The sequence below is a fragment of the Hyla sarda genome, chromosome 12, assembly GCF_029499605.1.
Source record: "Hyla sarda isolate aHylSar1 chromosome 12, aHylSar1.hap1, whole genome shotgun sequence".
Classification (NCBI taxonomy): domain Eukaryota; kingdom Metazoa; phylum Chordata; class Amphibia; order Anura; family Hylidae; genus Hyla; species Hyla sarda.
This window is the reverse complement of record NC_079200.1, coordinates 39,421,368-39,435,677: the sequence shown is the minus strand read 5'-3', so window position 1 is coordinate 39,435,677 and position 14,310 is coordinate 39,421,368. Positions and strand designations below refer to the sequence as shown.

The following is a 14,310-nucleotide window of genomic DNA, read 5'->3' as shown; positions in this document are numbered from 1 at the left end:
CTCATAATATATGGGCCAGTATGGAGCCTAATAGTATATGGTGGCAGTGTGAGGGTCTAACCACTATATGGGGGCACAGAGGGGGCCTAATTTTGGTATGGGGCCACAGTGGGGGCCATACTACTATATGGAAGTACAGGGGGCCTAAATGCTGTATAGAGGCACAGAGGGGGCTTATCTACTATATGGTGGTACAGAGGGGAAGTATGTATAGAGGTGAGGATTGTGCTGGAACAGCTTGGTCGGGAGAAATGTTCATGATACCCTGGGCCAGATTGGGAAGGAAAGAAAAGTGAATAACTCCCCTCTGAGAAGTCACCCCCTGTGAGTCACTAGGTGTTACTGCAATGTAATCCTTTATACAGTCTGCAGAGAACATGTGCACAGCTGGTCTTTCCATAGAAAGATAGAGAGATTTAAAAAAAAATTCTATAGAGGACACAACAGAAGACAAAATATTCATTAGCTCAATATAAAATTTCATCAAATGTCCTGTTTTAACCCCTTAAGGACTCAGCCCATTTTGGCCTTAAGGACTCAGACAATTTAATTTTTACGTTTTCATTTTTTCCTCCTCGCCTTCTAAAAATCATAACTCTTTTATATTTTCATCCACAGACTAGTATGAGGGCTTGTTTTTTGTGCGACCAGTTGTCCTTTGTAATGACATCACCCATTATATCATAAAATGTATGGCGCAACCAAAAAACACTATTTTTGTGGGGAAATTAAAACGAAAAACGCAATTTTGCTAATTTTGGAAGGTTTCGTTTTCACGCCGTACAATTTATGGTAAAAATGACATGTGTTCTTTATTCTGAGGGTCAATACGATTAAAATGATACCCATGATTACATACTTTTCTATTATTGTTGCACTTAAAAAAAATCACAAACTTTTTAACCAAATTAGTACGTTTATAATCCCTTTATTTTGAGGACCTCTAACTTTTTTATTTTTCCGTATAAGCGGCGGTATGGGGGCTCATTTTTTGCGCCATGATCTGTACCTTTTTTTGATACCACATTTGCATATAAAAAACTTTTAATACATTTTTTATAATCATTAACATTTTATTTTAATAGTTCGGACACTTACGCACGCGGCGATACAAAATGTGTCTATAAAATTTATTTTTTACGCTTTTTGGGGGTAAAATAGGAAAAAACGGACGTTTAACTTTTTTACTGGGGGAGGGGATTTTTCACTTTTTTTTTACTTTTACTTTTACATTTTTTTTTACACTTGAATAGTCCCCATAGGGGACTATTCATAGCAATACCATGATTGCTAATACTGATCTGTTCTATGTATAAGACATAGAACAGATCAGTATTATCGGTCATCTCCTGCTCTGGTCTGCTCGATCACAGACCAGAGCAGAAGATGCCGGGAGCCGCACGGAGGAAGGAGAGGGGACCTCCGTGCGGCGTTCTGAATGATCGGATCCCCGCAGCAGCGCTGCGGGCGATCCGATCATTCATTCAAATCGCGCACTGCCGCAGATGCCGAGATCTGTATTGATCCCGGCACCTGAGGGGTTAATGGGGGACGCCCGCGAGATCGCGGGCGTCGTCCATTGCCGGCGGGTCCCTGGCTGCGATCAGCAGCCGGGATCAGCCGCACATGACACGGGCATCGCTCCGATGCCCGCGGTTATGCACAGGACGTAAATGTACGTCCTGGTGCGTTAAGTACCACCGCACCAGGACGTACATTTACGTCCTGCGTCCTTAAGGGGTTAAAGGGGGAACGGGATTCTTTTCAGATGTCCTATGTGTGGTGTTCCGGTACAGGACATGGCCCTGTACCCTCCCTAAGTCCCCTCAGGAAGAGTCCCTGCAGTCCGTGGGGCTCTCCTGCAGGGTTCACCCCTTTGCTCACCTTCTATTGTCTCATATAAATGCATTGTAGATATTGTGTATGCATTGCCAATATGTATAAAGTTTGTACAAATGTGTACAGAAGTGTTAGTCAAGTGAAGCATTGTCATGTGACATACCCAGAGTTCCTTGGGTACAGGACCCACAGGCTTTGCAACCAATGGGCTTTAGTTCAGCCCCCCTAGTATATAAGGGGCTGTAGTCTCTAAATTCTCTCTATCTCCTGGATTTCAGCCAAGCACAATACCTGTACTATCTAAATTCATCTCATCTAGGCCAAAGCCTAAAGAACCTGCAGCCACTTCAAAACGTGAGTTATCAAGCTCTATCTACAATTCGAGTGACTACTACTCAACTCAAGAATAATATTAGTAGCACAGTGGCCTGCATAGATATTCTCAATACTACAAGTCCCAGCAAGCCTGCGAGGTATCCTGTGTCCCAGTTGCCTCTAGAGAAACTGCATAACTGTAAAGACTGTTTCTTAAGAATTACAAGTAAAAGTTCCAGTTCTTGCATAATTCCTGCTGTGGACATTCCTTTATTGAAGACCGTTATTGGGTTGGTTGACGGCGGTTACCATACCGGAATAACCACATCCTGGCGTCACGAATAATCAGGGGTTAACAACACCTTACCCCACAGGGTTAATACCACCTGACCCTTCTACACTATAGAAACACCCCGGCACCACATATGCATCCTAATTCATGACTAATAAAGGTTAGCTATAGGATGTGTGGTGCCTACAGAAAGGATGGGCGGAGTAGTCCAGGCAAGCTGAGGGCAGTAGTCCTTCCGGTTAAGTCTATTGTAGTGTCATATATGGCTGTGTGGTTTCACTAACATGGTGGGTCCCCCTGTGAGCCTGTGAAACTTTTGTAACAGGGGTCTAACACAAGTTAGGAAGTCTTTTGATCTTGGTGAGGCATCTGGGGAAGTATCTGTGATGTTGTGTGTACAACTGAGACAGTACAAGAATGAACACCTATATGCGCACTGCATGCGCTTGCAAATAACCCCAATTAAAATCAAACCATATAATAAATAAATAACTTCATGTGAAAAAATATATATGTTTATTAATTCATCATAACATCAATTTATTACACATAAGGACAGAATTCAAAATAAGGATAAAAAATCAGTATCAAAATATGTATAATAATGTATATGTATCTATGGATAAAAACTGCAAGTAGTAGGAGGGGAGTCCAAACAATTGGCAAGTAAGATATAGCCAACAAAGATCTATAAACAATAACTGCGATCACTGCTGCATAAAGGAAAAGGGGGGTGAAGATAAAGTGAATAGGCCCAGTATAAACAAAAGAGAAAGCCAGCATAGACTACTGTTTATGATTGCCTAACATATGCGCAAAAAATCACACTGAAAAATAAGGTGCTGTGTGCAAAAAAGCTACAAACAGTGCAACAAGGTACAGTGATCCCTCAACTAACAATGGCCTCAACATACAATAGTTTCAACATACAATGGTCTTTTCTGGATCATTGTAAGTTGAAATCAGACTCAAAATACAATGCATGGACAGTCCAGATCTGTGAAACGCGTCAATGGCCGAAAGAACTGACCAATAAGAATGGGCAATTTACTGGTAAAACACCTGTATTACTGAAGCGTATGCACTGCCTGGTGTCTGGTAGCGCCCCCTACAGTACTGAGAGGTATTACATGTTCTGTACTCTTTACCTGTACCAGGATTACCTGCTCCTTTGGACACCAAGATAGGGCAACTCCATGTTACTTTTTTAGGACATTGCTGTCAGCAGAGGAAGGCTAAGTGCCGAAACGCGTCCTGTGACTTGGATATACAATAAATCATCAATTTGCTTGCATCAGTGAATGCTGGGACCTCCTTTTTTATATTGCATAATTTTTTTCTTCGGGCACCACCACCACACAGATAGTGCCGACCATTCCTTTACCATTGCATATACATAGACCAGTGTTTCCCTAGCAGGGTGCCCCCTGCTGTTGCAAAACTACAACTCCCAGCATGCCCAGACAGTCTTTGGCTGTCCGGGCATGCTGGGAGTTGTAGTTTTGCAACAGCAGGGGGCACCCTGCTTGGGAAACGCTGACATAGACAGTGATTACAGCTCCCAGCAGATCTTTCTTACTTTTATATGTAAGGATTTGCTTTATCTATATTAGTTATCTACTTATTTTTCTTTAATCCTCACTTTTTCCTATTTTTGGATGATATTTTGGTGCCTTTAGAACCAATTACCAGGTTTCCATAGAGTTCTGGTCTCAACATACAATGGTTTCAACATTCAATGGTCGTCTTGGAACCAATTAATATTGTAACTTGAGGGACCACTGTATACACAGCAAAGTGCTGGTGCAAGGAAATAGCAGCAGTGACAATGGTAGAGAATAATACATACAAGGCTGGACCCCACCGCCCCGCTCTACTCTGTACCTACAACGCGTTTCGCTCAGGGCTTTGTCAAGGAGTGAGGTAACATAATATAAGCGCAGTGTATATGTTGCAAGGAACCAATCAGATTCCATATACGCACCGGGGTCTGACACAAGTTAGGAAGTCTTTTGATCTTGGGGTACACTTGGTGAGACATCTGGGGAAGTATCTGTGATGTTGTGTGTACAACTGAGACAGTACAGACACAGCAGTAACTTGCAAACAGGGTGTAACTTTACTCAGAATCCCTGCGCAACATACAAACAATAAATTTCACTTATGTGGTATCCCGGTACCGTATTGCATACCGTACCTTGTATGGTGGTCCCCAAAGTCAGGGTTACTATGTTTAGGTAGGGTCCCCCAGGTGGGACAGCCCCTAGACGTCTCTCTTCTACTCAAATTTTATAGTGTTTATATGTACATATTTAATAATGTATATTTAATATAATGCATATTAATACTTACCTTGTTAGTGTCGCAGGAACTTCAGTCATGTGACTATGTTAATTCCTCTATGGTATGTTAGAGGACCTTTGGAGGTCCTTGGGTCACATGCTACCCATAATTCTATGTGAAGGTGATTGACAGCAGTATTGGACCAATTAGCTCTAGTCCAGCCCCTGCCCATATAAGGGAGCTGTAGCCAATTATCGCTCTCTTGGGTTGCTGCTCTCGTGGATGCCGGACTTGCAGGACGGATCTGCGCAACTTTCAAAGACACGCTAGGCCAGAAAACCTACCGGCCTCAGCCTAAACTAAACCGTGAGTTCTAAACTAATCCCTGCTAAAGCAAGCGTGACTACTGGACCACAACTAATTCCCCTAAATCCAGTGGAACAGCGCATATCAGTCTAAGGACTCTAAATTGCTTAAGGTCCCAACCACTGTCAATCTCCAAGAGACTTTGCATGTATAGAGACTGTTCCTGTTATGAAGCTTGCATAAAATCTTCAGTAAAAGTTCCAACTGTTTTCAGCAAACTCTCTGGTTGTGGACATTCAATTATTCTATACCTCCCTATTGCTCTTTGGAAGGGTGGCGGTAGGACAAGCATTACAGAGGAACTTTTACCCTGGCGTCACGAATATAAAGGGTTAACCAGACACCCTTTAGTCATCACACAGCTACACCCCAAATACCCTACACCCACAGGCTATCACACTTACAACACATGGTTGCAAAGTTACAGTTCTCTTGGATGGATTAATAAAATTTGGTCACAATTAGTAGTGGGTAGTTGCTCAGTAAGCACTGACTAAAAGTCTTGAATATGATTTACGCACTGATTTGATGGTAAAAGTGTATATACAGTCCAAATAGGTAATACTTTACTGAAGAAGGTCTACACAGGTTGGTTTACTCTGGTATAGTTACTTGAAAGATTTTACTCATAGTTATACGGCACAATTTCTTTTATATGGTGGGGAATGGGCTAAAGTTGATTGTGATGTGGCAGCCACCCACTAACTTTGGCTGGAAGCCCACAAAAAGTTAAGTGTTTGCAGAAGAGTCCTTGCTCAGTTATTTCCCCCTTCTGACTAGACAGCTCTCCTTTGTGGAGCAAAAATCAGGATTTTGGAGATAATGGCTCTCTCAGCATGGACTGGACTGACAGTCTTGGGTAAAAGCTCCTGAATGCTGCATGGTGCCATGAGTACTGTGATCTACCCCAGATCTGCCTCAGGTTACAGATTTTAGCAACTGTAATTATACTTGCTTTTACAGGTTACTGACTAAGCTTAAACATTTTCTGTGTAACCTAGCAAAGAGAACAGGTAAGGACATCTAAACTCTCCTCTGGCAAGGGCCAAACTATAGCTGAACTGGTTCCAGACCTCTAGGAAAAGAGTTGGACAAAATAGACTCCTCCCTCAGGCTTTCTAGTAGTTTCTACATAGAAACAAGCTGAGTTGAAATCATGTGACCAACGTTCTATACACCCTTACATACATAGCTCACTAGTGGTGGCAATAACAAGCAACGTGTTAACCCTTATACATCCATAATACAGTGTAGGCATAAAAGCCGAGTTATGCATATTTAACTTACAATACTGACACTTAAAGAGATTAACTCTGCATCCACCCAATAACTTTATACTTTAGCAGCTGGAAAACAGCACTGGGACACTACAGATACATAGGTGATTTGAAATGCATTGGTTTGTCTTTTAAAGTCTCAGACATCATGTCCTCTTTATATCTGAAACTAAATCTTTCTAAAACAGAACTTCTTGTCTTTTCTCCATCAACTGATACTGTACCTAACCCTGACATTTCCATCTCGATAAGTGGTACTACCATAACTCCCGGGCAGCAGGCTCTCTGTCTTGAAGTTATACTTGACTCTGATCTGTCTTTCACTCCCCATATTCAGTCTCTTTCACGTTCTTGTCACCTGCATCTCAAAAACATTTCAAGAATCTGCCCGTTTCTCACTACTGAATCTGCTAAAACTCTCATTATTGCTTTGATTCACTCCCGCCTCGACTACTGTAACTCTTTACTAATAGGCCTTCCTTTCTCCAAACTCTCTCCTCTCCAGTCCATCCTTAATACCGCAGCCAGACTCATCTTCCTCTCCAGCCGCTACACCGACGCATCCTCCCTGTGCCAGTCACTACACTGGTTACCAATTCAGTCCAGAATACAGTACAAAATCCTCAGTCTCACACACAAAGCTCTCCACAGTGCTGCACCTCCCTACATCTCCTCTCTCATCTCTGTCTACCATCCTACACGTTCTCTCCTATCTGCTAATGATCTCACACTAACATCTTCTATAATCCAAACTTCTCACTCCCGTCTCCAAGACTTCACTCGTGCTGCACCGGTTCTCTGGAATGCTATCCCTCAATCCCTCAGACTCAACAACAACATCCATAGTTTCAAACGTGGCCTAAAAACACATCTCTTCAGACAGGCCTATAACAGTCTCTAATTGGCCTCAACATATCCCCAACATATCGTCAACATATCATCAATATATCCTCAACATATCCCCAACATATCCCCAACATATCCCCAACATATCCCCAACATATCCTCAACATATCCCCAACATATCCCCAACATATCCCCAACATATCCCCAACATATCCTCAACATATCCTCAACATATCCCCAACATATCCTCAATATATCCCCAACATATCCCCAACATATCCTCAACATATCCCCAACATATCCCCAACATATCCCCAACATATCCTCAACATATCCTCAACATATCCCCAACATATCCCCAACATATCCTCAATATATCCCCAACATATCCTCAACATATCCCCAACATATCCCCAACATATCCCTAACATATCCCCAACATATCCTCAACATATCCCCAACATATCCTCAACATATCCCCAACATATCCCCAACATATCCCCAACATATCCCCAACATATCCTCAACATATCCCCAACATATCCCCAACATATCCCTAACATATCCCCAACATATCCTCAACATATCCCCAACATATCCTCAACATATCCCCAACATATCCTCAACATATCCCCAACATATCCCCAACATATCCTCAATATATCCCCACACCTCTTGTTTGAATAGTTATTGTGTAATTTTATGTCTGATATTTGTCTTTGTTTGTACCCCATAATTGTAAGCTCTGCGGAATCTGTAGGCGCTATATAAATAAATAATAAAATAAATAAAATAACGCATGACATTTTATATGGAGCTGGAGAATCATCTGTTGTGTCTTTAGTTTGTTGTGCCCATGGGTTCTTGCATGTTCTGCCCTCTGCTGATGAGAAATATACAAATCACATGGTTGTGCTGAATGCCATTTGTTCTATAGCTGTAAGTCCAACCTATGGCTCTCCAGCTGTTGCAAAACTACAACTCCCAGCATGCCTTATACTGTTCTATATGAAACGGATAGCCTGGTATGGTTTGGCAGAAGCTAAGAAGGCATAGGCTGTATGGGTACACTTTATGTTGGCATTAGGTGACTTTTCACCTGTACAATAGAAACCTCTTTGGAAAAAAAAAAGGTTAACCTGCTTTACCCTTTGTGGTTTGAACATCTGCACTTGCAAAACCCATCCATATTAAGGGATTAGAGCTTCCAACTACACGTCTGCAGAGATGCTACACACATATGAAGAGCAGGCGGCCATACACCTTGTCTTCATTAAAGGGACACAGGTCACGGCCTGTGCAGTGCGTCTGGAGGAAAGATCACTGACTGATGAAATACCCAGCCCCCAATCACTTTGTCTGATGTTTTCTATAGTTTCTTATAGTTCAAGCACATTTTCTGTGTTCATTATACACCCTCTCATAATGCTCATCCTTCCGTACTGTAAGTGCAATCTTATGCTCGGGTGATTTTGGACATTTCAATAGCAAGGTCCTTTCCCTTAATAAACTGGCATGGGTAACCAGGGTATCCTGGTGCTAGAATTCCTGCAATGGACATGGAAACCAAGAAGAAAGTGTTTCATTTCCCTGCAGTGCCACCACAGGTGAAATGAGGAATTACATAGTGCCCAGTAAAATCAATGAGCTGTTCATATAATAGATGTATGTGCTGGTTCCAGGGGCGGATCCAGAGTCTAGTCTCGGGAGGGGCACTATTAGAGTATTTTGTGTTGTCGGACAGAAAATAAGTTGCTGCTTAAAGGGAAGCAATCATCAGATTTTACCCTATATAACGCTTGGCAAAGCGTTATATAGGGTAAAATCTTTATTTTCACCATTCCCGGGGGATGCTGCTGCCCCCAGGGATGGTGAAGATATGAAGTTATAAACTAGTCACCGCCGCCGCCGTAAGTAGTCACCTGGGCGGGGAGCTCTTCTCATCTACTCCCGTTCTTCGGCGCCCCCTCCGCTTGATTGATGGGCCGCGTCATTGTTCCGCTCACTGAACAGATGGAGCAGAGCGATGACGCGGCCCATCAATCAAGCGGAGGGGGCGTCGCTGCTGGCCGAAGAACGGGAGTAGATGAGAAGATCTCCCCGCCCAGGTGACTACTTACGGCCGCGGCGGTGACTAGTTTGTAACTTCATATCTTCACCATCCCTGGGGGCAGGAGCGTCCCCCGGGAATGGTGGAAATAAAGATTTTACCCTATGTAACGCTTTGCCAAGCGTTATATAGGGTAAAATCTGATGATTGGTTCCCTTTAAGGTACTTACAATATTAAATGTATCATACAGTCCTAACCTTGTTTAAGACTCATAGGCCATGTTCACACGTCACAATTTCCAATCCGAAATTTGGCCCGGGCATTCCCCTGTAGCAGAGTCCCGTTGAATTCAACAGGATTCTGCTGCGCTGTGCTCACGGCAGAATATCCATGCCAGATGTTTCCACCACGGAAATTCCGTTTTCTGTCTCCGCAGAAAAAATTAACACGTTCATTCTTTGTGCAGACACCGCACGGAACGCTTAGCCATCTAGGAGACGGCTGTCCACACAGAGATTTTCCCTGCGGACAGATAGGATATGTTTAAACAGATATATCAATGTTACAAAGATCATAAGACATTTTAAGCAGTTTACGTATAATATATTAGAATGTTTACATAAACAGGACGACACATAGGACACATGATCACACATTTAGTGGGAGATTTATCAAAACCTGTCCAGAGGAAACGTTGACCAGTTGCCCATAGCAACCAAGGCCTTTTTACAAATGAAAGAAGCGATCTGATTGGTTGCTATGGGCAACTCAGCAACATTTAGACTGGAAGAAAGGAGATTTTGTCTAAGGCAAAGGAAAAAGTTTTTTACACTAAGAACAATAAGGATGCGGAATCCTCTGCCTGCAGATGCGGTTTTATTAGTCTGTACAGACGTTTAAACAGCAACTGGATGAATATTTGCAAAAACATAACATTAAGGGATACAGGCCCTGATTTGTTTAGCATGTTGTGATGCCCGCGCTGTAGCATGTTGTGATGCCCTCGCTGTAGCATGTTGTGATGCCCGCGCTGTAGCATGTTGTGATGCCCTCGCTGTAGCATGTTGTGATGCCCGCGCTGTAGCATGTTGTGATGCCCGCGCTGTAGCATGTTGTGATGCCCGCGCTGTAGCATGTTGGGATGCCCGCGCTGTAGCATGTTGGGATGCCCGCGCTGTAGCATGTTGTGATGCCCGCGCTGTAGCATGTTGTGATGCCCGCGCTGTAGCATGTTGGGATGCCCGCGCTGTAGCATGTTGGGATGCCCGCGCTGTAGCATGTTGTGATGCCCGCGCTGTAGCATGTTGTGATGCCCGCACTGTAGCATGTTGGGATGCCCGCGCTGTAGCATGTTGTGATGCCCGCGCTGTAGCATGTTGTGATGCCCGCGCTGTAGCATGTTGTGATGCCCGCGCTGTAGCATGTTGGGATGCCCGCGCTGTAGCATGTTGTGATGCCCGCGCTGTAGCATGTTGGGATGCCCGCGCTGTAGCATGTTGGGATGCCCGCGCTGTAGCATGTTGTGATGCCCGCGCTGTAGCATGTTGTGATGCCCGCGCTGTAGCATGTTGGGATGCCCGCGCTGTAGCATGTTGGGATGCCCGCGCTGTAGCATGTTGTGATGCCCACGCTGTAGCATGTTGTGATGCCCGCACTGTAGCATGTTGGGATGCCCGCGCTGTAGCATGTTGTGATGCCCGCGCTGTAGCATGTTGTGATGCCCGCGCGGTAGCATGTTGTGATGCCCGCGCTGTAGCATGTTGGGATGCCCGCGCTGTAGCATGTTGTGATGCCCGCGCTGTAGCATGTTGTGATGCCCGCACTGTAGCATGTTGGGATGCCCGCGCTGTAGCATGTTGTGATGCCCGCGCTGTAGCATGTTGTGATGCCCGCGCGGTAGCATGTTGTGATGCCCGCGCTGTAGCATGTTGTGATGCCCGCGCTGTAGAATGTTGTGATGCCCGTGCTGTAGCATGTTGTGATGCCCGCGCAGTAGCATGTTGTGATATAGTGAGGAGGATACACGATGATCTCAGTGACTACAGGGGACGTCTTCTCTATAGTGAGGAGAATACACAATGATATCAGTGACTACAGGTGACGTCTTCTCTATAGTGAGGAGAATACACAATGATATCAGTGATTACAGGGGACGTCTTCTCTATAGTGAGGAGAATACACGATGATATCAGTGACTACAGGTGACGTCTTCTCTATAGTGAGGAGAATACACAATGATATCAGTGGCTACAGGTGACATCTTCTCTATAGTGAGGAGAATACACAATGATATCAGTGACTACAGGTGACGTCTTCTCTATAGTGAGGAGAATACACAATGATATCAGTGATTACAGGGGACGTCTTCTCTATAGTGAGGAGAATACACAATGATATCAGTGACTACAGGTGACGTCTTCTCTATAGTGAGGAGAATACACAATGATATCAGTGGCTACAGGTGACATCTTCTCTATAGTGAGGAGAATACACAATGATATCAGTGACTACAGGTGATGTCTTCTCTATAGTCTTCCCTTATCTAATTCAGGTGGTACATACCGCCAGGACTTGTTCCAGCTAAATGTTCACTCAGCAGAACTTGATGGTTCCTCACTATATCAGTGCATTCTGATCCTCTATATGAAAACAATAATCATTATAATACTGCCAAACACTGTATCCTTTGAATATAATACTGGCACACACTGTACCCTCTGAATATGATACTACTACACACTGTACCCTCTGTATATAAAACCGCCACACACCGTACCCTCTGTATATAAAACCGCCACACACCGTAACCTCTGAATATAAAAGCGCCACACACCGTAACCTCTGTATATAAAACTACCACACACCGTACCCTCTGTATATAAAACCACCACACACCGTACCCTCTGAATATAAAAGCGCCACACACTGTAACCTCTGTATATAAAACTGCCACACACCGTACCCTCTGTATATAAAACCACCACACACCGTACCCTCTGTATATAAAACCGCCACACACCGTAACCTCTGAATATAAAAGTGCCACACACCGTATCCTCTGTATATAAAACCTCCACACACTGTATCATCTATATATAAAACCACCACACACTGTACCCTCTGTAAATAAAACCGCCACACACCGTACCCTCTGTATATAAAACCGCCACACACCGTAACCTCTGAATATAAAAGCGCCACACACCGTATCCTCTGTATATAAAACCGCCACACACCGTAACCTCTGAATACCGTATATTACTACAACACACTGAACCCTCCGAATATAATACTACCACATACTGTGCTCTCTGAATATAACTTTGCCATGCACCCTCTGAATACAATACCGTAATGTATTGTGGCCCATAAAAACCATACTACCCCAAAAATTCCTTATAATATACACTATGGCCGACATGTATAATTGTCTTTAGACTGTTTTTTGTGTCTAAAAATTTTGCAAAAAAGGCGCAAGCAGGGTTTATTTGTGCCTTTTTTGGCGCATGAGTTGCAATCCACTGATTTTGGCAATACACATGATATGGACGGGTTTTATGAACTGCGTCTTTTTGTGAAAAGGCGCAAAAAAGGCACAAAGCCACTGAAAAGTCTCTAAAACTACACCAGCCCAGACTTGGTGAAGAGTGAAATTTCAGAAAATGTGACCTGCACAAAATGTATCAAATGGTCTGCTACCTTTTAATAAATTTGGTGCTCCTACACAGAAAAATACTTCACTTACACCTACAATGGTAAATGCCAGCCTATACCTCTGAAATGCAAAACACTCTGTGCCCCTCACTTATAGTAATAATGCCCCATCCTGTGCCCCCACATAATAATTATAATCCGTCCTGTTATCCCCACATAATAATAATGCCCTCTGTCCTGTTCCCCTCACATATAATGCCCCCGCTCCAGCCCCTGGGGCAAAGGTCAGGGGGCATTATATGTGAGGGGCACAGGGCATTGGGCATTATATGTGGAGGCACAGGACAGCCCCCCCCCCCCCCCGACATATGTCCCTCACTTATAATGCCCCCTGTCCTTTGCCCCTCACATATAATGCCCCGTGTCCTGTGCCCCTCACATAAAATGCCCCCTGAGGGGGCAGGACAGGGGGAATTATATGTGAGGGGCACAGGACATGGGGCATTATATGAGAGGGGCATTATATGTGAGGGGCACATGTCAGGGGGCATTATATGTGGGGGCACATGACAGGGCGGCATTATATGTGAGGGGCACATGACAGGGGGCATTATATGTGAGTGGCACATGTCAGGGGGCATTATATGTGGGGGGCACATGGCAGGGGGGCATTATATGTGGGGGGCACATGACAGGGGGGCATTATATGTGAGGGGCACATGACAGAGGGGCATTATATGTGAGGGGCACAGGACAGGGGGTATTATAAGTGATGGGCACATGACTTTGGGTATTATAAGTAAGCAGCAAATGTCAGGGGGGCATTATTTGTGCATTATATGGGCACATGACAGAGGGGCCCCTGTCATGTGGCCCCACATATAATGCCCCCTGACATGTGCCCCTCACATATAATGCCCCCCTGTCATGTGCCCCCCACATATAATGTCCCCCTGACATGTGACCCTGACTTATAATGCCCCCTGTCCTGTGCCCCTCACATATAATGCCCCATGTCCTGTGCCCCTCACACATAATGCCCCCCTGACATGTGCCCCTCACATATAATGCCCCCTGAGGGGCAGGACAGGGGGCATTTGAGGGGCACATGTCAGGGGGGGCATTATATGTGAGGGGCACAGGACATGGGGTAATTATATATGAGGGGCACATGACAGTGGGGGGGGGTCCTGTCATGTGCCCCCACATATAATGCCCCCAAACATGTGCCCCTCACATATAATGCCCCCCCTGTCATGTGCCCCTCACATATAATGCCCCCCTGTCATGTGCCCCCCACATATAATGTCCCCATGACATGTGACCCTGACTTATAATGCCCCCTGTCCTGTGCCCCTCACATATAATGCCCCATGGCCTGTGCCCC

General features: G+C 44.5%; 1 protein-coding gene across 6 annotated transcripts in view; it reads left to right on the top strand.

The window, feature by feature from the left end:
* LOC130296436 (P2X purinoceptor 7-like) overlaps positions 1–14,310 on the top strand; it is a 244,178-nt gene that overhangs the window by 142,364 nt on the left and 87,504 nt on the right. The window contains exon 1 of one of the 6 annotated variants that reach the window (XM_056547955.1): positions 9,249–9,326. The exons of the other annotated variants lie outside the window; for them this stretch is intronic. The gene's annotated coding sequence lies outside the window, so the exon portion shown is untranslated. Of the gene's footprint in view, positions 1–9,248; positions 9,327–14,310 lie in introns of those variants that run through there. 6 annotated transcript variants of the gene reach the window in all.